The 12,332-nt window shown below is 34.7% G+C and overlaps 1 protein-coding gene across 7 annotated transcripts in view; it reads right to left on the reverse strand.

Moving 5' to 3' along the window:
- Nucleotides 1-12,332, reverse strand: part of brat (brain tumor) — a 357,328-nt gene that overhangs the window by 325,781 nt on the left and 19,215 nt on the right. The gene's annotated exons all lie outside the window — the stretch shown is intronic.

Consider the following 12,332-nt stretch of genomic DNA (forward strand, 5'->3'; position numbering starts at 1 on the left):
TTTTAAGTGTTGTTGACCTCATTTTATACTTAGTGAGATGGAAATATGAGGTTTACAATTAAAATCAAAGACATTGAAAACGTAACATTATATCGTCACACAGAGCCAGTAGTTTTGAGAAATAACTAATATAAAAATCGAAGTGAAAAGTGAAGTTCTAATTTCTGAATATACGATTTGAATTTGAAGTTAATTAATAAGGGCGATTAGGTAAATACTTGCATAAGTTTCAATAATGTATTGTGTACGTGGTATATACGTACAATTTACATAACCGTGTCTAATTTTCTTTCGTCGCACGTTTTACACACTCGTAACTCCACGTGTCTGACGTCACAGATAACGAATATCATTATGTAAAACTAACGGCCCGTCCCGACTTCTCTCGGGAAATGGGGCCTACTATATCCTAGCATCACATCAGGCACAAAGCACCCAAAACCGCAGACAAATTTTGTGATCACAGGCACAAATATTTGTCCGCGCTGGGAATCGAACCCAGCACATTAAGATAGCGGACACTTCATACGGAGGTAATAAATTCTCTGATACGAAAATAGATACGATACAGAACAAAACATAATATTCCCTCTTCTACGAATCTTGAGAAAGTTGGAATCCGTAGTATTGTATATTTTCTCGTTATGTGGTCCATTTTATTGGCTATAAATGCGTCAGTCTACTTAAGGAGAAGGTCGTTCAGAGTAAAAGTGCTTCAATGCATAAGCTTTCGCGTTTGTTGTTATATAATAGAACTCAAATCGAACTCGGAAGGTATCATTCATTGTGGTTTTACTCGAGCGAGGTAGTTACGTGCGAGCTAGTAAACTATATGAGAAGCGGTGGGTGGTGTAATGGTTAAGATTCCCGCCTGTGTATCGAAAGATCCTAGGTTCTAATCCTACTGCTAATCTACTAGTTTGTATACCAATATGACTTATATAAAGTAGTTTTCATCGAGCAACATTTGCTTCCGGTGAACGAAAATATCGTGTGAAAATAACCTGCACACTGATTGATTATTAACTTGTGTGTGAAATGGAAAAGGCAATGGCAAACCACTCCATTAATAGTGTCAGGAAAGTTATTGAGTGTTTCAATCCACGTTATCGACTACGACCACGAACCTCAGCCTTGAGGAAGCCTATGAAGAAGAGTAAACTAGAAAATAACTAGTGGCCCGTCTCGGGTTCGCTCGGATAAAAACATAAAAAATTATACCCCTAAACCTTTCTCAGGGAATCACTCTATCGTGAAAACCACATGAAAATTCGTGCAGTAGTTTTTGAGTTTATCGAACAGACTGATAGACAGACAGACGGGACAGACAGATGAATTATTTCATCCGTATTCTCATTTCACTTGCACCGCAGCGAACCAATAAATTAACACAGAGCCGACATTCGCGGAAACTCGCGTTATTGCTGCCACCTCCTTAGTACCATGCTTGAGTATCATTTATTCAGTGCCTACAGAACAGGATCTGTCTTCGAAAAGTCCCAGGTTCACATTCTACATGACTTTGTAGAACAATCTAACTCAAGTATAGTTTTCCATAGAACACCACTTGCTTCCGGTGAAGGAAAACATAGTGAGCATAGATAAAAGAAATATATGTATATATATATATATATTATATATATATATATATATGTTATTCTATTTCTAAAAATGCACCAATGTATAAAAAACCTCTTCATAATTTTAACATAATGCGGCTAAATTAAATATTGAGGCAGTTATAATAAGTATGTACACGGCATTGCTTACATTTGATAAGCGGTATGAGTTCCAATTAGAAAAGTATTGTGTAATTTAAAAAAATATTGCTTAATTATATATTCGTGTTACTTGGCCTTTGTACTTGCATGTGATATTGCTGTATTACAACAACTCGGTAAAAAAATTAAATTCCCTCCAGAAAATCGAGGTTACATACATGGTTTTAAAATAAATGCTAATATGTAATCATGTTTGTGAAGTACGGTTTATCCATTTGGAAACTGCCATGCAAATCGTTCAAAGGATTTTTTTTTTGTTAATTTATGTGTGGGCAAAGGTCTCCTCGTGTGCCTTATCGAGTGAATCTTTCAAGTTATAGTGTAACCAAATGGAACAGCGTAAAATCAAGGAATTTCCAAACCATTGCATACGTATTTTAAACAATAGCCAAACACGGATAATTTGTTGCTACGATGAACATTTTCAAAGACCATCGAACGCAAAATGAGAGTTTAAAATGGAAAATAAATACAGACAAAACGTAACACAGCGAGCGAGCATGCCAATCGAAAGAAGACAATTGCCGGCAGGAAATGAGGGCTGGAAAAAATTCAGTGTACAGATGAAAAAAGAGAGGAAAGTTGAAACGATGCCATTTTATAGGGTTTTACTTGTGTCAATAATTTGTCGACACTGGACTATAAATGAGAAATAAGGAGATATTTGTCATTTTTGTAAAGAATAAATTTTTTATAAAAAAAAAAAATACACAATATTTTATTGTCATTTAGGGAGGTTTAAATGCAACTCGTGAAGAAAAAATCATATGTGTGCTCGTTGAGGAGTTCCCTCGTTAGGGTCCAGGTTTATCATAATAATGCGATGTCACGGAAACTGAAGCGGTGATGTTGAAAATTAAACGCTGTAGAGTCGAAGTAGGTGAAATTAATCACGGACACTAAACGAGAGACAAAAGTTTCATTGTTATAACGTCTGTAGACGTTAACTGTCCTGCAAAGGGTTAAACTTGCAAGATTTTGTTACAATAGAAAGAGATATGAAAACCAAAGTTGACGTTCGATTTGTAAGGATAATAGAGAATGACTATGAAGCCTGAAAATGTAATGTTATGTAAAATATTGTATCGTTGAATTCGTATCCTTTTCAAGTCTCGAACTTTATTTGGGGCTAACTCAATATGTGTCTTATATATTTATTTTTATGATTTCAAAAAAAGTAAAAAAAACTCATTTAAAAAAATATATTTCAAGTACACCGTAAAACAGAAAATTTCAAATCATTATCCAAAGTGAATATTTTTAATATACTAGATGTTGCCCGGTGTTTCGCTCCCGTGGGAACTTGGATAAAATATAGTCTATAGCAATCTTGTATAATGTACCTTTCTAATGGTGAAAGAATTATTGAAATCGGTTCGGTAGTTTCGGAAATTACCCGCCTGAAACATACAAATGATTACGTCTTTATAATAATAGTATAGATAATATTTTGCGATATTTCAGTGCTATTTAAAGCGTTTCTTACTAACTGAACTCTGAAGGGCGAAGAAATTACAGGTCAAAAGAGTTATGAAAGTAATTAATAAAGTTTTAGACTTCGTGGAGTTTGGGAATTTTGTAATTGTACGAGTTTTTGAAAATAACTCAGCGTTCAAACCTCATCATTTTATTGTGCGGCAGACTCATGATAGATAATTCATTGAAATTTCTATTAAGAATAAATTAAAACCAAAATGATAACTTGAACATTAGTGCTCTCTCAAAGCAGTAATATCTGTTTTTTTTTTGTTTCTTTTTTATCACAGAATCAACAGCACTTTAAATCTTTAGCTGATCTTACTGCCAATTACGTATTATTCAAATTATATTTAAAATTTTTTTGCGATTGTGTAAATAATAAATAGGATATCCGGGTCCAGAAGGAAAAATACAGACTTATGTTATATGGTACTTACTCAACTTACTAATCTACGACTCTCTCTCTCTCTCTCTCTCTCTCTCTTTTGTCCGAGTTTGTTTCCCCTTCAATTCTTGGCTGAGACGCCAGAAGCCTGGGGTCTTCTTAAAAACTTTGCCTGCAATTTTACTACAGGCCTGACGTACCTCTTTGGGAATATTGTGTTGTTACTCAGACGATGATGTTTTAAACGACATAAATTTATTTACTATTAGCTTATGCCTGCTGCTTCGGCCGCGTTCATTCCGCTTATTACTAATTATTATCTCATTATTATTAAGTATTATTATTATTATTAAGTATCTCAGGTTTTAAGTAATGTACCGCGATAAAACTTATACCATATTTTAAGTTCGATCGTCCGGTAAAAACTCCGTTAAATTCCATCTACTAGCTTTAACGTGATGCGCGAACAAACATTAGCTCATTGACAGTTTTATTATTTGTTATCTATACACATTGTGACTAGTGAAAATACATTAATTCTTTTAATGTATTTTCACAAAATAAAAGTAGAAAATATTTCATGCATTCGACACAAACTCTTCGAGGCATGCCGTCAACTCGTATATGTGAACTTTCTGTAACTCCAGCTCCAGTCGCCATTTCCCCGGGAAATTCAGTTTCAATTTGCGCTCTTGTGTCCATACCTTTTATTTTCCCGCCTTTTGTCTCGTAATACGTTCGCTCGTTTACGTCCACCGGACAGATTTTAACATTGGCTTTTGCAACACTTCGGAAATCCCCATTCTGACACCATTTGTGATGTTTCATTTTTAGTTTGCGAAATTTTAACGATTATATGATATTTGTAATTTAAAAAATATATAGAGATGACAGGCAAACTGAACGGAATATTGCGCAGGGGACAAAGCTCTGATCTGGTTCAGGCAGATAGGGTAAATCCAAGAAGGATTGATTTCGTCAAAAAATATGGTCTAACAACTAGATAAAGATAACAAAGACTGCGTGAACTGGAGATGTAAAAGTAGGAAAGTGAACCCTGAATTCGGGCACTATTTGGCTGGGGAAGAAATAGTGAATGTGCTTAGATGAGATCTTTGATACTATAGAGTTGTCACAACATGCAATTTAAGTATAGAGACGACATCGAACTAGTCAAAATGGAAGTTAGTTGTTATTTTACTGAGTGATGAGTACATCAAGCGTTGGACTTCTTGCTGTTGATATATGTACTTATTTTAAAAAAATAACTGGATTTTTATTATTTAAATTATGCCTTTATAAAATTATACTATATTGCCCACCTAACTTTGTGACTTCGACCGTTCTTAATATATTATTTCCAATATCTTGGATTCTAAGAGTTGTAACGCGATGAAACCTATACCTATATTTTAAGTTAGACCATCCGTTATACAACTGTAAAACCGCATCGAATTCCATCCAGCTTTGCGATTCCGTAAAACACGAAAGTCACATCACATCACTTGACCTTTATCTTTATTTGACATTCTGTCAGTTGATGTGATGTGATGTGATCTTCAAGTAGTGTTGTGACGTCTGCCAGTCGACGCTGGAGCAGTTTGTATACATACAATACAGAGCGCTGACTCGAGTCAGGCATAGAACACTCGTGTGTCAATGTGAGTCTCCTCAAAACGCTCGAGCGCCGTTTTGAGTCAGATTCAGGGCGGATACCATGAAATATAAAACATAGCATAAAACGTAGCACGTCATTGCGTCCACACATTCTCTTCTATTTTTTTACACGATGCGTTATTGTGGATGAGCGAAAAAACATAACAACGAAAACGACTGAATGGAATTTGATGCTGTTTTCACAGTGCGTATTGCAGACTACGACTACGATCTGAATATGAATAATATAATGATAATGAATGAATCTGATCTGAATCTGGTAAAGATTTAATAGCGATACGATGCGTAGAATCCGAGATATTAACAATAATTAAGTTATAAGTGCGTACGCACGATAAAAACGCCGGCGAAGCCAAACTAGCAAAAGCTCGTTTGAAAATAAGGCTATTTTTTTGTTGTATCGTCGACAAAGAAAACCAATAATAAAATGAAATGATTACGCAATTTATTGTTTTTAACAACACATTCTTTGTACCTATCCCGAACGCCTAAGTCTTCGTGGTGGCAACAGAACTCGAAAATAATCAAAGCGACATAAAAAAATGACGAAAGAAAATTAACTTTCCACGAAACTCGTCAAAAACAGCGAACGACGAATGGTTACCGAACCGAAACATTTTGTTGTCAAACTTAATTTTTTATTTTGCGACCGTTGTTTTCTAAACCTCGTTTAAAGTTTACAGACGTTTTGTAATCGTAAATTTGTTAGAAAAGTTCAGTTTAACTGCAGACTTTTAAACTCGTTTTTTTCTATGTAAATTTCGCTGAAAAAATTAATATACTAATATCATTCTTTACAAGTTATAATTATAATGTTTGCCCTTCAAATAAAACTTAATTTATTAACGATATGAATACAAAAAGTTAAATACTTTGAAATCGATGAATTAAACTTTAAAATATCGATTTTTCAGCAAGATTCAAAATTGAATCCACGTTGATCCAGATTAAACACTGGCCGGAATCGAATAAAAACAAACATTAATAAGCCGAAAGCCACCTCGGCTTCTCCCGTGGATGAATTGGCAATCAGGTGTGTCAGTCTTCATTCCGCCCGCTAAATCGCGAAAAGTCTATTTTCCACCTCCAGTTTCCTTCAGTTTTGTGACACAAGGATTGCTCGCCTGACGAACATTTGTTACATTGTATTTTTCGTATGTTCTAATTTTGGTATTTGATTCAATCTTATATATTTGCAGAGATAACTAATGAAGTGGACCTAATGACAATGATAATATAATTCCCGATACTTGTTTTTTGCCATCGGTATTGAGCATCATTGGACAGCATTTAGAAATATCAAATAATTTAATTTTTATTTACATTTCTGAGTGTCTCATTTTTTGTTATAGTTTAAGTGTTTTTGTGTATGTAATGATGAAAGCTACATCTTATTTGTTTTGAGTACAACAAAGATAAGAGGTTTCATACAATTTACATAATTTTTTGCTTTTTAAATTGACCATAATTTACCAGCATTTAGTATCAAGTAATATTTATTTTTATACACTTGTAAATGTAATTGAGATTTTTTCAAGTATGTGTGTGTTGAAATGACTAAAGCAGCATCCAAATCGAGTCAAAACATGCGGCTCGGAAGGGTCCGCGATCATAACATATCCGGAAAATCCGATGATATTATGTTGCCGGCCATTTTTCAAGACCATATGTCTCAAATGATGGGCTCGATGTAGCTTTACTTGTAATTTACGACTCAGCAAATGTCTTGTGACTACCTATTTTTCCTCGTCTCGGCATTACGGAATCAGGTACCGCCAGTGACAGGCCGAAGGAGTGAACGAATGATTGAATGAGTCTTATACGCGAACGAAGATATATATACAACCTCAATAGTTTAGGTATTTTGCCACAAAACTCTGTAATTTGATAGGATAATGTGGCAAAATATTCAAAGTCATAAAGTCTATCGTGTGTGTGGTACCCTTGTTGCCCCAACCAGTAAATAAATGATACACACGACGCCGCTTTAAAACTATTTTTGAAGGAAAGGATTAAGATGTCCAGGGAGACTGAGGAAGAGTTACGCAAGCCAACTGTAAAAGAAGATATCGAGATCTTAAAAGCAAAACCTAGCTCTTTTATAAGAAAGAGAGTTGTGAAATTATAGTCTGATTATTTTTTCTTATTTCACATCAAAACGGAGCAATGAATTTAGGACTGTGAATGTTTTTTGTATGGAGATATATTGCCATCCTATAATGGGAATGGACTCACCGCTCCGCATGTCATGTTCCCGATTTCATTCGGAGCTGTGACGAAACGAAGTCCGGGGTGTAATTTTATTTTTACTATTCGATAAAAAAAAATTGATTATTCGATTTAAAATTTCGATTTTAAAAAGCTGTGATTTTTTGCTATTTTGTTGATTCAGCCTTGGTAATGCTGATGTTGCCTATAAGCTGTCTAGAATATGGGGTTGTTGTTCATTTGCCACAAAGTAAATTCGGTTCGTTTTTAAAACTTCATACATTGAATGTTAATTCGTCACATACTTTAAAAAGTATGTGTTAATTCCCTTAGTCGCCTTGTACGAGATCCAGGGATGAATATGGCCATACCAAGCAGTCTCCATGCATCCAAAAAAGAGTTGCCATGAACCGAACATCATTTTCAATTCCAGTGCAATTTTAACGCGCTTCGAAAAAACGCTCATGCGCACGAGTCTTTAGAATTACTAAACTTTTCGATGATACATAGGCGTTTTCATCACTCGACCGCAGCCTTAGTTTCGTAATACGTTAGAGCAAACTATATTAGACGTGCACGTTTTAGCGGGCAACATAATTAGTGGTCCCAAGTGCTGAAACTTCGCGTTGTTATCTGCAGGACAGTTCCATGAATTGCTTATAACGCACTCTGGGTGTGGTACAAGGTGAGAACTTACAGCGAACGTATTTTCCACTTAATGACGACCATTCTCAGTTAAACATTTAGTTCAATATCAAATCTAGGTAGGTTTAAGTTCTTACAATGAAAATATTTAACTCATCATCATCATATCGAGTGTGTTATTGCTAACACTGGTGTCAGATTTTATTCAAGTCGCCTAAAGGCATCTGATATGACTCTTACGACTACCTCGCCGAACTAAATTGCCTTGTACACTAATTTGGAATGAAGTAGGCCCTTCATTCAAAATTAGGGGACCATGTAAATCGCCAGTAGACTTAATTTAAAATACATTTTGGACTATGTATGTGATGTATAAATTATTTTGAATTTTGAACTTAAGTATCCTAATCAAAATGTATAAGGACAAGTATGAGATACTAATTATAAACTAGAAAGAATAGAATTATAACAATTTTAGTTATATAGATAGATATATTATTATCCATTTATTTCTAATCAAATCCACTTTTGCAATAGTATTATCTAAAATATCCGTTTAGTAAATTATCATTCCTGCTGCTAAGATTTGTTTTGATTTATAAATCTAGTTAACCAACGTTACCATTAACTGATTATTTGTGGATACAAGATCTTATCAAAGACACAAAAATGTTTAAATAAATAACACGCTGTCAGGACATCACTTGTACCACACATCAGGCTGTTGTCGGCTTTCAGCTTATCGCAGTTCCTACTCCGCTGTGGGCCAACGCACAAGCATAACCCCACTGCTGGGACTACGGTAATTGTCTCTGTTTGACGTAACTTTGAGACCTTGTTGTCTTTGTGAAGTGATAAGGGGTAATGCGACAATTCATGAGGTTCTCTAGTTAAAATCTTCATAGTTCTCTCATTGTTGAAGGTCGTGACTTATAATGAGCTTGTCCACTAATTATTGCCATTTATATTTTTCAGGCGCTAGATGAAGTGCTGCTTTGGCTACACTAGAGGTCTCGGATTCGATCACCGGTCAGGTCAGGATGGAAAATGGTTTTTTTTTCAGATTGACCTGTGTCTTGGATGTTTATCTTTATATTTATATATATATAGAATATAGTATCGTTTAGTTAGTATCCCATAAAACAAGTCTCCAACTAACTTTGGGGCATGGTTTTCCCTAGAGTCTTCAACACGGGATTCTTCAAAAAGGGCGTGAAAAGATTTCTTCAGGGTCGGCAAAACGCACGTGATGCCCTTGGTGTTGCAGGCCTCCATTGGCTGCGGTGACCGCTTTCCATCAAGTGGGCCGCATGCCTGTTTGCCTACTTAGTAGTATAAAAAAAACTTTGGGGCTAACTAGCATTTGTGTGATTTGTCTCCATATATTTATTTATTTAGTCAGAATCACATACTGAACAAAGAGAAGTATCCGATGTATCTACTTGTGCACAAGTACACGGCGGGGCGGCTTATATCGAACTGCTACTCTGCTCCGTCTGCCTCAGCCCCGCTTGCCTTGGAGAAAAATCTCCTTGAGGACTATTTTTTCAGTCACAAATTGAAATAAACTCGTCTTTTTGATCCGAGTCGCAGTGCAAATAAAAAATCCTTACATTTTAACTCAAAGGCGTTGAAATACTTCACAAGACATTTTCCCGTCTCATTGGCATAATTTTACGAAGAGAATTTATTTATATTTTCTTCAACTTTCTGCTAGCTAACGGCCAAAAAATAAAAAAGTTTTTGAAGGTGAGAAGTTTTTAAAAAAAGTCTAAGATTCTTATATAATTTCACCTTTAGAATTCAGTGTTTTTATGCTTTTTTTTTTAATTCAAATTATTTTTTTTAATTCAAAACTTTAAAACATTTTCCAGTGACCCCGTCCATTTGCCTTGATTTTTAAAGTAGCTCTTGTCCACTGCTTCGCTCGAATTACCATGAATTTTCAAATCTTATTTTGCATAAATTTTCCACGGCGACACTTTTTTCCGGGATGAATGATGCTATGCAATGTACGTATTCCGAACTTATTATGACAGATTTTCGAACCAAGTGGTTCAGTGGATGGAGAGAATGAAGACGTAATTTTTACATTAATCATGCAAATAATCATACAAGACAAATAAGTTTTGAATTTGTTTGTCTCGCTTTTTATTTTTATGTAACATACACAGATATATTGCAATAATGTAATGCAATAATGTAAATAAACTTATGCCGGCTACAGATGACTACACGCAAATATTCGAACAATGCGTGGTTTGTATGAGCGTTTTTATTTACCGCAATGAAACATCAGCAATGTATACCGAATTGCCGAAAATCACAGCCACTTCTAATCTAAATTTTAGAGTTTAATTCACTAAAGTCGAGTTCGTTTTTTTTTTATTAGTGGCATTTGTGGTTCAAAAATATTAATTGTCATTGCATGGATCGCAAAAAATTATGACATTTTAGATATAATCTGCGCGTAAATCTGTGCCAACACGCGAAATAAGGCCCTTTGGTCGTAGATCACGACAATAGGATTAGATAACCAAAAATGATTTAGTCGCCATAGCGGTCACAATAGTAACCATTCAATAAATATATACGCTTAACATACAATGCTAAGTTGGCAGAGAACCAAAGTGATATATCAGATGAATTTACACTGTGATCACTTAAGACCACAGAATTTGCAATGATAAGGACGATAGAATTGTCAAGCATTCATTTTATTTTCAATACCTTTCTCCCTCACTCTATCTCTCTCTCAACTGAGCATTTTCTCGGTTGTTTCCTGAGCTATTAAGCGACTGGCCCAGGGTTTTAGGGTTCCGTAACCAAAGGGTAAAATGGGACCCTATATCTTACAGACGACTGGAGACGAAGGCGACTTTGTTTTGTACTATATAAGTAGTTACGATAATCCTCTGTACCAGAACCCGACTCTTACTTGGCCAGTAGTATAAACTACTCCATTTTGCACAGTATTCAACATCCTTTCTATTTATTATTTATTTATTTAATATTAGGAACGCTTATAGTGTTTACATATATATATAATATTATAGTATGTAAATTGTACTTGCAGTTTAATGCGATACATAAACACCAGTTAACAGCGAGCACAACATTTGCCAACAATATAATTCGCTGCCGTAGACAAAAGTAGAAGATACAACAGTTAAATATATTATACATAGTCGTATTCCTCATGGCTGAGGGTCGTGGTCATTACGTGTAATTAAACACACATAACAACTTTATTGGCATTAGTAACGGTTTGTCATTGCCTTCTCCATTTCACACACAAGTTAATATAATCATTCAGTGTGCAGGTCTCCTCACGATGTTTTCCTTCACCGGAAGCAAGTGGTGGTCGATGAAAACTACTATACATGAGTCAGATTAGTTTACAAACTCATGCGGCACGAGTAGGATTCGAACCTGGGATCTTTCGATCTACAGCCAGGCGTCTTAACCATTACACCACCACCGCTTCAGGACCGCACAGGTTAAAGATATGGTTGATCACAAAATATGTTTATGAGAAATTTTATACAAAATGAAAAGTTGTATTTGTGTGAATTGAAAGGAACAAAATATGTCTATGAGAAATTTTATACAAAATGGAAAGTTGTTGAAAGGAACATTTTCAATATTTATATGAAATAAAAATCAATTCTATGAATGTTTATCTGAAAGTATATGAAGTGAACTTATACAATTTGTAAGAGATTACAGTTATTATTTCTAAGTGCATATAACTCAGAAATCGCCACTCACACACTCATTATAATCGAAATTCCGTTTCGGATTTTCATTTGCATTCATTGCCTAGGAACGACTCTTCTATATGATTTACTAAATTTATGGATTTAGAGAGAAAATATTGCAGTATAGAGCGCCACTTCTATGTATTTATTCGAAAATGATCATTGTAGATCATAAATTATATGGAATAATATTTTTTGCTGATAATTGCCAAGACTTCAAAATTACCAATTGCCAAGAAGGTTTCTGGCTTTGTTTAAAAGCATATTATTATTACAAGTAGATATGTTAACACTTTAAAGAAAGAAAGAAAACATTTATTTGCCAAAAACATGTGTACAAATATACAAATTTATGTCAAAATGAATTAAACCTACATGTTTTACCGAATATAGGTA

The sequence above is a fragment of the Plodia interpunctella genome, chromosome 20, assembly GCF_027563975.2.
Source record: "Plodia interpunctella isolate USDA-ARS_2022_Savannah chromosome 20, ilPloInte3.2, whole genome shotgun sequence".
Taxonomy (NCBI): Eukaryota; Metazoa; Arthropoda; class Insecta; order Lepidoptera; family Pyralidae; genus Plodia; species Plodia interpunctella.